Genomic DNA, 12552 nt, shown 5'->3' on the forward strand with positions numbered 1-12552 from the left:
GCACAGGAGTGCCCAAAAAATTATACATATATATATAAATATATATACTTTTATGTTTTTGGTTGTCTTTAAGATTTAAAAAGAAAAAACACAGTAGTTTGACAATAAATGGCTTCACCCAACCAATAACCATGAGTGGAGAAAAAGTTTTTTTGTTATCTCATATTCTCTGAAACAAGGCCAAGAAAGAAAAAATTCTGCCGGTGTATGTAAACTTTTGAGCACAACAGTATGTCAGAAAATCGCGACACAAACCAAATTTTTTTTTACAGATTCAGATTTTTTTTAAACACTAAAATATTTTAAAAATATGTTTGGTATTGGCATAATCGCACTGGACTGAAGAATCATGTTACCAGTTATTACTGCATGAAGAAAACTGTAATGCCAAAACCTAAAAAAACAATGACAACATTTTTTTTTCTTCATTTTTTAAAGCATTTTTTGGTAAAATGAATGGTGTCATTAAAAATTACTCCTTGTCCTGCATAAAACAAGCCTTCATACAACCTATATGTCATTGGAAGAATAAAAAAGTTTAGCACTTGGAAGAAGGGAAAGAAAATAAAAGCACAAAAACTAAAAATCGCCCAATCGTGAAGGAGTTAGGGCTCACTCACACTGCCGTATAACATGGCCGAGTGCTATCCGATGTTTTATCGGATAGCACTCGCCCCAATGTTATACTATGGGGCAGAGCTGACTAGCACTTTTTTTCTAATGCCAAATATAAATGAGAAGAAAATCACAGCATGTTGTGAGTGCATCCGATAATCGGAACATGAGCACCCATACAAGTCTATGAGCCCTTGTAAAACATCGGAGTGCACTCAGATTTGCGCTGATACAGACAATGGAGAAGATGGAGAAATTAAGTTCTCTGTCTTCACACCTGTGAGATGATTTTCTCATGCAACAGAATCGGATCACAGTAAGAGGACACTCAGATCAGACTCTGACAGAGTTTGAGCTGAGAGTCATTAACATAATTCTCTCACATGAGAGAATATACGGCTGTCTGACCACTGTGTTAAGATGCAAAGTTTGTTATACAGCCATTCTGACATGGTTTTTAAAGTGCGCACCCCAGTCCCATCATGTCTAACAGAGCTATTTAATAATGTATGTATTGTAAGATCTGGTGATTAATTAATCCCCTATCAGATTTTGGGGAGATTTGGATACTGCATGATTTCAATTTTGTATCCATAAATTAGACGCATATATAGTGGTATAGTGGGGTGCAAAAAAGTCTTTAGGTTCCCTTTTGCTCTTATTTTTATGAACCTTTATATTTTAATACCTTTAAGTGGATGTCAATTGCCAGCTTTCTAATATAACAAACCTAGATTCATTAATAAAGGGCTTTTTGTATGAGTCTTCCCTATGTGTCTATAGTCAGGAGGCTCAGCACTGACAACAATGATGTCTACTGTCACTGCAGCCATGTACACAGCACTGTACACGGGGCAAAGTGCAAATTGTGTCTAGAATCTGCTTGGTTCCATCCCAAGATAAATAAATGGTGAGGGGATCTTTGTCTCGACTCCTGTATTCCATGCGCCCTAAAAGTCTCCTCGCAGCTTCTCTTCCTCACTGTGTTTATTATTAGGAACTTGGTCCCGTCTTCTGTAATCGTGGAAGTAGTAGGAATATGTCTTTTCTTCACTTCAGGGGTTTTCTGTTCCTTAGTTTGACAATTACAGGCGTCTGCTCATTTTTATTTTTAATCTTTAATTACAAACAGTCCAGATGAGTAATAATTAGGAAACATTGGTATTTCCCCCAGTTATTATAAATTATTAACATATTCTCTTCTATCAAGTTGGTAAAAACATTTTTCCGTCAATTCTTTGTTTTTTTATCTTTCTGGAAAAGCTGAGTGACAATCAATATGTCACCCTTCTATTCTATGTTCTTAAATTGAAATGTGTTCTAAATGCTAAATTCCCAACTCCTGTATTGTAGGGGTTCAGGGAAAAAGACTCAAGTAGCTGTGGACATAGTAATCCTTTGAATGCCATGTTGCATGAGCTATTAGAGCATATGGACATCATAGAGGGGAGTTGAGCCGCCCGTACATGACACAGACAGCCATTCCTCTGAATGGTGCCATTTAATACCTGAATAAGGCCACGTTTACACAAGCCAAAACCAGGAGTGGAATAATCAGAGGAAAAGTATAATAGAAACACGTCACCACTTCTGTATTTATCACCCACTCCTGGTTTTGGCTTACAAATACTGATGTGAAATACCGACCAAATACTGATAGTGTGACCGTTGCCTTAAAGTGAGTCTGTCAGCAAAGAATAACTATTTAAACCAAGTACAGGCACTTGGTGCACCCTTGGCATGGTCAAACACTTTCCACCAATTTGTTTTCCCTTTATCTTCGCACCTCCCTCTATCTTGATTGACAGCTCTGGTTTTATAGAGCCATAGAAGGGTGAAGATTGATGGAAAATAAGCAGGAAGGAAGGTGCACTGAACTGTTTGTCCCCACCATGATGCACCGAGCGCCTGTACTTGGTTCGATTAGTCATTCTGTGTTGACTCCATTTATGGTCCATTTATACTGGTTAATAAGTCGTCAGAGTCTAATGGTAATGACCCATCATTCATGATAATTGCGTAATGTGAGTGAAAGGAATGACTGAATGATGTGTCCAAAAACGCTCGTTCATCGTGCCTATAATCGTTTAGGTGAGCAAAAAAAAATTCTTGTTCAATTTTCAAAAATTGTGAATGGAAATTGTTCGCTTGTTCAACGATTAGACAAGCAAAAAGGAGGAGTGGAAATTCAAGTCATAAACAGGGTTGACAGTGTTCCAAGGCAATAGTTCAGCAGCAGTTAGGGCATTGGAGCGAGTTCATATTCACAGATGGAACAAGAACATATTCGTAATTGGAGAAAAAAAAATATTTGCTTTGCTAATTTACTTCTTTTTAACCAATGGAAATGATTGTACAATACTTTATCAATTAATGTATTGGACATACAGTACAGACCAAAAGTTTGGACACACCTTCTCATTTAAAGATTTTTCTGTATTCTCATGACTATGAAAAGTGTATGATCACACTGAAGGCATCAAAACTATGAATTAACACATGTGGAATTATATACTTAACAAAAAAGTGTGAAATAACTGAAAATATGTCTTATATTCTAGGTTTTTCAAAGTAGCCACCTTTTGCTTTGATGACTGCTTTGCACACTCTTGGTATTCTCTTGATGAGCTTCAAGAGGTAGTCACTGGAAATGGTTTTCACTTCACAGGTGTGCCCTGTCAGGTTTAATAAGTGGGATTTCTTGCCTTATAAATGGGATTGGGACCATCAGTTGTGATGTGCAGAACTCTGGTGGATACACAGCTGATAGTCCATCTGAATAGACTGTTAGAATTTGTATTATGGCAAGAAAAAAGCAGCTAAGTAAAGAAAAACGAGTGGCCATCATTACTTTAGGAAATGAAGGTCAGTAAGTGCGAAAAATTGGGCAAACTTTGAATGTGTCTCCAAGTGCAGTTGCAAAAACCATCAAGCACTACAAAGAAACTAGCTCACATGAGGACCACCCCAGGAAAGGAAGACCAAGAGTCACCTCTGCTTCTGAGGATAAGTTTATCCGAATCACCAGCCTCAGAAATCGCAGGTTAACAGCAGCTCAGATTAGAGAACAGGTCAATGCCACACAGAGTTCTAGCAGAAGACACATCTCTTCAACAACTGTTAAGAGGAGACTTTGTGGAGCAGGCCTTCATGGTAAAATAGCTGCTAGAAAACCACTGCTAAGGATAGGTAACAAGCAGAAGAGACTTGTTTGGGCTAAAGAACACAAGGAATGGACATTAGACCAGTGGAAATCTGTGCTTTTGTCTGATGAGTCCAAATTTGAGATCTTTGGTTCCAACCACTGTGTCTTTGTGCGACGCAGAAAAGGTGAACGGATGGACTCTACATGCCTGGTTCGCACCGTGAAGCATGGAGGAGGAGGTGTGATGGTGTGGGGGTGCTTTGCTGGTGACACTGTTGGGGATTTATTCAAAATTGAAGGCATACTGAACCAGCATGGCTACCACAGCATCTTGCAGCGGCATGCTATTCCATCCGGTTTGCGTTTAGTTGGACCATCATTTATTTTTCAACAGGACAATGACCCCAAACACACCTCCAGGCTGTGTAAGGGCTATTTGACCAAGAAGGAGAGTGATGGGGTGCTACGCCAGATGACCTGGCCTCCACAGTCACCAGACCTGAACCCAATCGAGATGGTTTGGGGTGAGCTGGACCGCAGAGTGAAGGCAAAAGGGCCAACAAGTGCTAAGCATCTCTGGGAACTCCTTCAAGATTGTTGGAAGACCATTTCCGGTGACTACCTCTTGAAGCTCATCAAGAGAATGCCAAGAGTGTGCAAAGCAGTCATCAAAGCAAAAGGTGGCTACTTTGAAGAACCTAGAATATAAGACATATTTTCAGTTGTTTCACACTTTTTTGTTAAGTATATAATTCCACATGTGTTAATTCATAGTTTTGATGCCTTCAGTGTGAATGTACAATTTTCATAGTCATGAAAATGCAGAAAAATCTTTAAATGAGAAGGTCCAAACTTTTGGTCTGTACTGTAAATAGTATCACTTTTGTGATTTGATCGTTGAACACATAACTGCACCTTATCTGTGAACACAGTGCAGCATGTCCGATGTTACAGTGTATTGATCCTTATTCAACCATTTCATTCACGATTCTCGTCCTTTATAAACACCTGTCTGACATTGTTTGCTGGTCATGAGTTATGGTTACATTGTTCATCATTTAAACAATTATTTGCTCATGTGGATGAACCCTTACTCTAGTAAAATCAGAAGATCCTACTCCCAATCTCTATCCAGCACATGTTCAGAAGCATCAGCATCATGAGAACATTATACAGCATTGATGAGTAGTGTAGCTGTGAATCCAGCACTGAAGTTAGACTGCATTTATGAGAAGCAGCAGAATATGTATGTGTGTGTGCCTCTGCCCCTTTTCGTCTCCATAGACTTCTATAGGCATCATGTTAGCTAATTCCTCAGTGAGATGAAAGTCCATCTGGTCTCTCAAGACAGAATTTCAGAGTTTTGGAGACTGATCCCTGAAGGCACTAGAGCCGTAATCTCCAACTGTGGCAATCCAATTGTTCCAAAACTACTACCCTTATTGTTTTCTAATAGCCTTAAACAGTTATCTCCATTCTGTGTCTTTACAACATTTGCAAAACTATAGCTCCAACTCTTGGCTGTCCGAATATGCTGGGAGTTATAGTTTCACACCAACTGCAGGTATCTGCAGTTTTTAGGGTGACCAAGTCTATGCTGAGTCTTAATCATTTTATGGTTTGATAATTAACACTTGACGATGAGCAGGAGAAATGGATAAGAATCTTGTTAATTACTATGTCGATGGGGACCTGGAGGCGAGAAGCTGTCGTGCTGATTATTACTCGATGTGACCCTGAATATTAAACATATGGACGTAAAGCTGTGGGAGAACAATACTGCTTTTTATTTGTTTTCAGTTTATGTATCAAGCTGGAGAAGAAAGAACAATGATCTTGCAAAAGAACATGTTGCATAATTTCAATTGCATTATATGTGTCATTCCTGTGTTAGTATATTAAAATCACTTGTGCTAAATATCAGATATGGCATGTATTACAGAAACTGCTTGGGAGCTTGGAAGGTTTTCCAAAAAATCAATTTTCACATAATTGAAAGCAATGGCATTTTGTATTATTACCCTTGTATTTCACAACACTGTACATCTAGTGCCTGGGTAATTAGGAGTTCACACAGTGCAGATTTGGGGCAGATTATTGGATGTGTTTTTTTTTAATGAACAAAACTGGATAAAAAAAAAACTACAGAAATTGTTTTATTGTTGTTATTTTTTTATTCATTTTTTCTATATGCATCTTTTTTTGACTTCTTAAGGTATAGTAAAAATGTTATTGAAATCTGTTAAAAATAGCGTTAAAACCCTATGCTGCTTTTTGGAAAAAAAATGACACAAATTATAACGCGGTCACCCACATTAAGCAATTGCTTAGTACTTTTTTTAGTCATATGACTTACCTGTTGTGTGACATGTTTATTACTCATTTTCAGTAGAATTTTGTGCCAAATACAGCAAATCTGGGGTAGGACTTTCAGCTTGGTCAGGATTTAAAAACTTTAATAGAATTCAAAAAAATTTAAAAAACCGATCAGTTGCAAAATACATAGGTACACGGATGATGGCACAGAAAAAGTGCTGTATCTGTAATCGTGGGATTCATTGTCACTGTAGCCAGTCTATTCACTATCCATGGATCTGCTGCCAGAGAAAGCAAAGCTCAGTGCAATTTTAGACATTTGAAAAGGAATCTGTCATCAAGTTTTTGCTACCCCATCTGAGAGCTGTATATTGTAGAGACAGAGTCCCTGATTCCAACGATTTGTCACTTACTGGGCTTTTGTCTACAGTTTTCATTAAATCACTGTTTTATCTGCTACAGATCTATCAGTTTCCTGAATGCTGAGCTCTGGGGCTGTAGCCATGAGCTAGGTACTTGTCTTTAAGGCCCGGGCGCGTTACATCAAGATGGGGGTCCTGGCTGGGTGTGTGGACTTGTGCAATGGAGACGCTACGCCCTTGCAGGCCGCATGATTCTGGTGACTTTGCCTGGCCAGGAGCAAGTGTTGTAAAGTTCAATGAGGGAGAACACAACTCAACAATAAACTGTCTTTTACTCAACAGCAAATTGGTGGGAACTATGTACAAGAGATAGCAGGTGCAATACTTCACAAACGTTTCCTTTAATACATAGAGCACCTTCAACATCTTCACGTACATTCTTCCTGTGCTTCCCAGAATGACTCGGTTCTGTTTCACGCTTCTCTGTCTTCACCACTACCCAGCCCAGTACAACAGTCCAGTAAGTGAGAGTCCTGCTCTCAACCCGCTGTTCCGCATCCTCTTTCCTCTTAAGGGTACTATGTTGCCACTATGGCCGGTCCTTAGCTTCTCTGCTGCTGACGCCTTGGAACTTCCGCCTGGGGCATTCCCTACATCTCACGGTTTCTGCCCTGTCCTGGTCCGCTACCTCTCTGAGTTATAAACTCGGGGACGTACTGCTAGGCGTTCTGTCCCAGGACCTGTCTCCAGTGCATCACCCATCCTTCGGTCACTTCTCACTTTTTCTTTCTCTCTTTACTCAGGATCATGCTTTCCGCTGCCTCGGTCTCCACTCACATCAGGAACACCCACGTCATGCGGCTCTGCTCACTAGTCAGACCAAAGGTCTGCTTTTACAGCACACTGCGCCCTATCTGTATTCCTGACAGAAAACTGTCTCTGTCCCTTTACCTTATCCCCTCCGACTCTGGGCCAGTCCCAAATATTAACCCTAACTCTGTCTGTACAGAGAGAGAAAGTCCGCACCTGTGCAACTGGTGAACAAATCCCCTGGACCGCAATCCAAATGAGAGACAAAAGAAATCCACAGCTTCCAACATGACCAGGTGCTTACCAACAATAGAGTAAATGTGCAAAACAATGAAAAAAGGAAAAAAGGTAGCACTCACCTTCTTATTAAAAGCCAACAATTTATTGATCCATTAAAAATGGTACAGGGGGAGAATGGAAGGAAACCTCCGGACGACGGCCGTTTCGCGCCTTCTTGCGCTTCAACGGGTCCCGCTATGGAGCCCATAAGCCACTTGTACAGATGTATGTCAATATTGCGTTCTTTTGGCATTTGACATGATTACATCAGGATACCTGTCATGCACAGTGTAGGAAAGACAAAGTGTGACACAAAGGGATGAGGGGAAGGGAGCCCAGACACTAGGGAAAGGGGGAAGTGGAGACCTTCTAGGCTGATCTGCAATCATCCTGTCTCCCCTACCATCCGTATATTGGTTCCTTACCAATCGCCGTACAGGAACCTATAACTGTATTTCCCTAGTGCTTGGCCCCGGATAGGGAAGGGGGGTGGGGTGAGTGGTAGTCAATCCCCACTGAAAACTAAAGACAGCAAGGGGAGACAGACACGGGGGAAGTAGCTTAGCTTGAGTCGACGTCAGAGAGATGGCACACACATCCTCTTAGCACCGGAGAGGAAGAACTGCACTTGCTCCAAGCCTTCACAAGGGGTCATGTGAATATCACCGGCACCTCTGTGTAGCAACCAGGGAGTATTTAAACACCCCAGCCTGATTGTCAATTAGAGCAGGAGGGAGGTAACCGCTGGGTCCTAGAGTGAGACAGCTAAGAAGGTGTCTGTAATGCCAAAGAAAGATCTCCTGCAACCAACTGCAAGGCGACTGTCTGTCACATCTGACACACCCGTGATAATACCTTATTCCAGTAGTGAAATGTGTAGGTTACTTCATATTACAGAATTGCCAAAAATATTTAAATATATATCAGTTTTACTGGTGGCTTGAACACTGGCAGCAAGGGTATGGTGAGAAATCCTAAAAGTAAATGATTTAACAAATTGATTATTTTGAAATTTTTTGTAAATTTCATTGAACTAGTCAGTACATGACTCAATGTTTGTAATTGATGGCACTGGGCACTACTGAATAACTGCATCACTGTGCCATGGGCACATTATCTGCTATGAAATTTCAGCGGTAAAATTGTTGTAGAAATGGTGCAGATTTACTGTACTTTTCTCCCTTTGCATTTCAACAAGGGGAAATCTGCTCTGAGGTCCACAGCATAAAATGACATTCTGGGGATTTCAAATCCAAAGGAATGGTCAATTTACCGTATACTGCTAATTTTTGTGCATGATACTTAAAATCTTATTAAAAATGATGCTGCTGTAGTATGCAGTGGATTTTACATAGGTAAAATCTGGATCGAAAGGGATCTAAAGGCGACTGCATGTGTGATCCATGTGCACAAGAGTGAATTCCAACACTTTGTAGATTTTGATGCAGATTTTCATTTCTGTGGCTGAAAATTGATTCCATTTATCAGATTAGGGTTTTTACAGATGAGTGAGATAGTTATGGAACTTTCCACAAAAAAATCTGCAGTGCGTGAATTCAGCCTTAGGGCTTGTACACACATTACGTTTTTGCCACCTTCTATTCCATGACTTTTTCAAGGCTAAAAAATGCTTCAGTTTACAGTACCAGCAACATTAATGAGATTTCTGGAAACTCATCCACACGCTGCTTAATTTTTCCTTGCGTACTTTAACCATCAATGTGTATTTTCAAATCTATAGCACATCAATTTTCTTCAGCATTTTTTCACCCATTGAAATGAACGGAGAAAAAAATGCAACTAAAAACGCTACAAAAACATGTCAAAACTGGGCGTACAGTACACTGCGTTTTTCCTGCTCTGGTTTTTGCTGCAGAAAAATTTGATGCAAATGCTCAATGTGTGCACATACCGTATATATGTGTGCCCGCACTGTTTTTTGATCAGTTTTCAGAGCAGAAACTTTTTAACTCTTTAAACCTTTAAACAAAACTTGTCATTTTCAAACTCCTCATGGTTATTAGAGAGTTTCTGCTTCAACAGCTCTACAAAAAAGCTCCAATGTGAACACAACCTGAGACCTCATTCAAATGTCCATTTTTCACATACATGTTCTATCCATGTTTTTCTATGAATGGCACACATACCCAATATAATCTATGGGGCTGTTCACATGCCAATGATTTTTTGTGGACAGGAGACATGTTAATTTTTAATCCACGTCACGGTTCAAAATCGCAAATGACAGTCAAAAGGGCCGTGAAAAATCCACTTATCATCCAAGTGCTGTCCATTTTTCACTGTTTAATGGCTAGGAGAAGCTAGAATTTTTGTTGTTGCATATTAGAAAAATAGATGGCACCCTGATATATGCCCCATAGCACAAAAAAAAAATCACAGCATTCACAAGTTGGATCCGATTATCGGATCACACTCAACCATGCAAGTCAATGGGTCCGTAGAATACATCGGGCTGCACTCAGATGGCATATAAGTGCAGTCCAATTTCCACAGAGTGACCGAATGGAGAAAATGGGGACATTTTTTTCCCATTTGCTCCTCATCTGAGAGAATCGGGACACATTATAATCAAACTCTGATCAGAGTGTGATTAGCATAATTCGCCCAATCCTCTCGGATGAAAAAAATTATACGCTGGTCTAAGGATTGCAAAATTTCTGCAACAAATCTGTCACATATGAAGTCAGTTTTTTTTTTCATAGATATTTTAGAAATGATCTGTGTCATGTGCACTTGGCCTCCTAATTCCTTAAAATCTTCAGAATTTGTCCTCTTATTTCAACTGTTTCATAACTTTATTTATTTCTGGGAAAGCAGAGTGACACTTTACTTCTATCACTCATCTGCCCAGTTACTACTTTTACATCTCGCAATTTGATTTGTCATTCAGTTCTATGGGAAAGATAGGTGTCATCATCACCTCTGCGAGCTGTAACAGCAGCCATATTAGTTGTCACCCAGCTTTCCTAGAAACACATATACCTAATCCGACAGCTGTATCCATTTTTTTTTAAACTGATTGATTGTAGAGAATGGGTCAGAGACTTAAGCGCATTTATTAGTGATTTTAGGAGAAAATGTTCTTAAGGCCACATTCACACGTTCAGTATTTGGTCAGTATTTTATATCAGTATTTGTAAGCCAAAATCAGGAGTGGAAGAATCAGAGGAAAAGTATAATAGAAACATGTCACAACCTGTGCAAGTGGCCATAGACTTGCATTAGATGCGGAAAATCTGCAGGTAAAAAAGCGTCTGTGCATTTTTAGTGCGTTCTGCTGCGGAAACGCATCAAAAACGCACATAATCCGCACCTAAATGTATCAAGAAATTTTTGGTCAAAGACAAAATACCAAGAAGTATCAAAAATAAAGGAGCTTTATTTAAAGCATGACACACCAAAAGAGCCAAAAATGCATTAAAAACGCATATTAAAAAAACGCAAGTAACCTAATTTACATAAAGGTGAAGAAATGGAGCAGAAAATCTGCAGCATCAATAGCTCAGTGTGGGGAGGTAGCCTTAATGTTTATATGATACCCTGGGTGTCGGCGGCTGTGATGTCACAAATGGCGCTTTATCTGTATATAATTTAGGGTGTATATTAAAGAGGTAAAAAGAACTAGAGAGAAAGAGACGGAAAAAGAGCCAGAGCGCACATAGCATAGTAATTCCAATACAAACAAACCATCCCTCTGTGCAGCGATGTGTGCCAAACTCTGCAACACAGAGAGAAGGAGGGAATATGGATGGGAGGGATGCAGAGAAAAGGCTGCTGCAGAAAGCCAAAAGCAGGGACAGAGGATTGGGCAAGGGGAAGGACTAGAAGTTCAGATTGCAGACAGGGAGGAGTGGCCAGGGAGGAGGAAAGGGATGGGAATGTGCATGAAGAGTGAGGGGGAGGGAAAAGCCTCATCCACTTTCCATTGCTCCTCACACTCAGGCTGCCCTGCCTGCACCTCACCTCTCTGCTCACTTTTGGAAGTTCACATATTTGTTACATATGTTGCTTGTTTGTTGTTTTCATGGAGTTGATACAATTACACTGGTGTTTGGGGAAATGCTTGAACTGATGTGGATTGTTGCACCTTGGATTGCTACTTCTTAAAGCATTAAAAAAAAAAAAAAAAAGAGACTTTTTTTCATCTTCCAAGAAAAGAACACAGGACTTGTGCTGACCTCACTCATTCACCCTGGATGGGGGATCTGGCTGTTTCCCCTCTTTTGAACCTCACTCACTACTTGCTGTTGGGTCCTGCTGCTTGAGGATTACACACTCTGGACTGTGCTTTCCTTGGGATCCTTATGTCCATTTCTTGGAGAGAAGGGAATTAATTCTTCTGATTGCTAGAACTGAACTTGGGAATCTGTCCCTAGAGAGTTATTGAAACCTCTGTGTTTCCTCTTGCCAGGCACACGCCTGCTGCAAGACAGGGGGATCTTTTTACACCACAGTCTTTGCAGGTAATGCCAACAAAGTTCATTTCACTGCTGCCGTTTTACTTGCTACCCCCCCCCCCATATCCCGAAAGTTCAACCGGTGCTCCCCAGGTTTACCATTGATTGACGCTGATTGTTTCTTGACTTAATTCTTGTAAGAAACCTCTTTATTAGTATAGGAATGAGGCTAATATTCAAGAGCACTGCCATAGAGGGTCAATAGGTATATGGCTCCTAAGGCTACATTCCCACAATGAGTTTTTGCCGAGTTTTTCACGCTGCGTATTTTTGAAAAATAAAAAATAACCTATTTTACTTATCTATAACATCAAAAGCTCATTGTGGGAATGTAGCCTAATAATTCCCTTTTAAATGTTTTTCTCTTTTTTTTTTGTGGCTACATAGGGCGGTTGTTATTAAAAGGAATAATTAAGATCATTTACATAATGAGCATAAATAAGTAAAAAAAAAAAAAAGTAAAATCATAACACGTGTCTAACATTGATGTAAACCTGAGCGCTTATTGGCATTGCTACAATATTGTGTTACATGTAAATACAGGTAT

The 12552-nt window shown here is 39.9% G+C and overlaps 1 protein-coding gene across 7 annotated transcripts in view; it reads left to right on the top strand.

The window, feature by feature from the left end:
* The first annotated feature begins 11447 nt into the window (after positions 1-11447).
* The window catches only part of FGFR2 (fibroblast growth factor receptor 2), a 91224-nt gene continuing 90119 nt past the window's right edge, over positions 11448-12552 (top strand). For 4 of the 7 annotated variants that reach the window (XM_073685371.1, XM_073685376.1, XM_073685377.1 and 1 more), the window contains exon 1: positions 11449-12011. The gene's annotated coding sequence lies outside the window, so the exon portion shown is untranslated. Of the gene's footprint in view, positions 12012-12552 lie in introns of all 7 variants that reach the window. The other 3 variants (XM_073685374.1, XM_073685372.1, XM_073685375.1) reach the window with 1 other exon arrangement.

Source organism: Phyllobates terribilis, unplaced genomic scaffold (genome assembly GCF_046119375.1).
Source record: "Phyllobates terribilis strain yellow unplaced genomic scaffold, ASM4611937v1 Scaffold_5__5_contigs__length_657084704, whole genome shotgun sequence".
NCBI classification, from domain to species: domain Eukaryota; kingdom Metazoa; phylum Chordata; class Amphibia; order Anura; family Dendrobatidae; genus Phyllobates; species Phyllobates terribilis.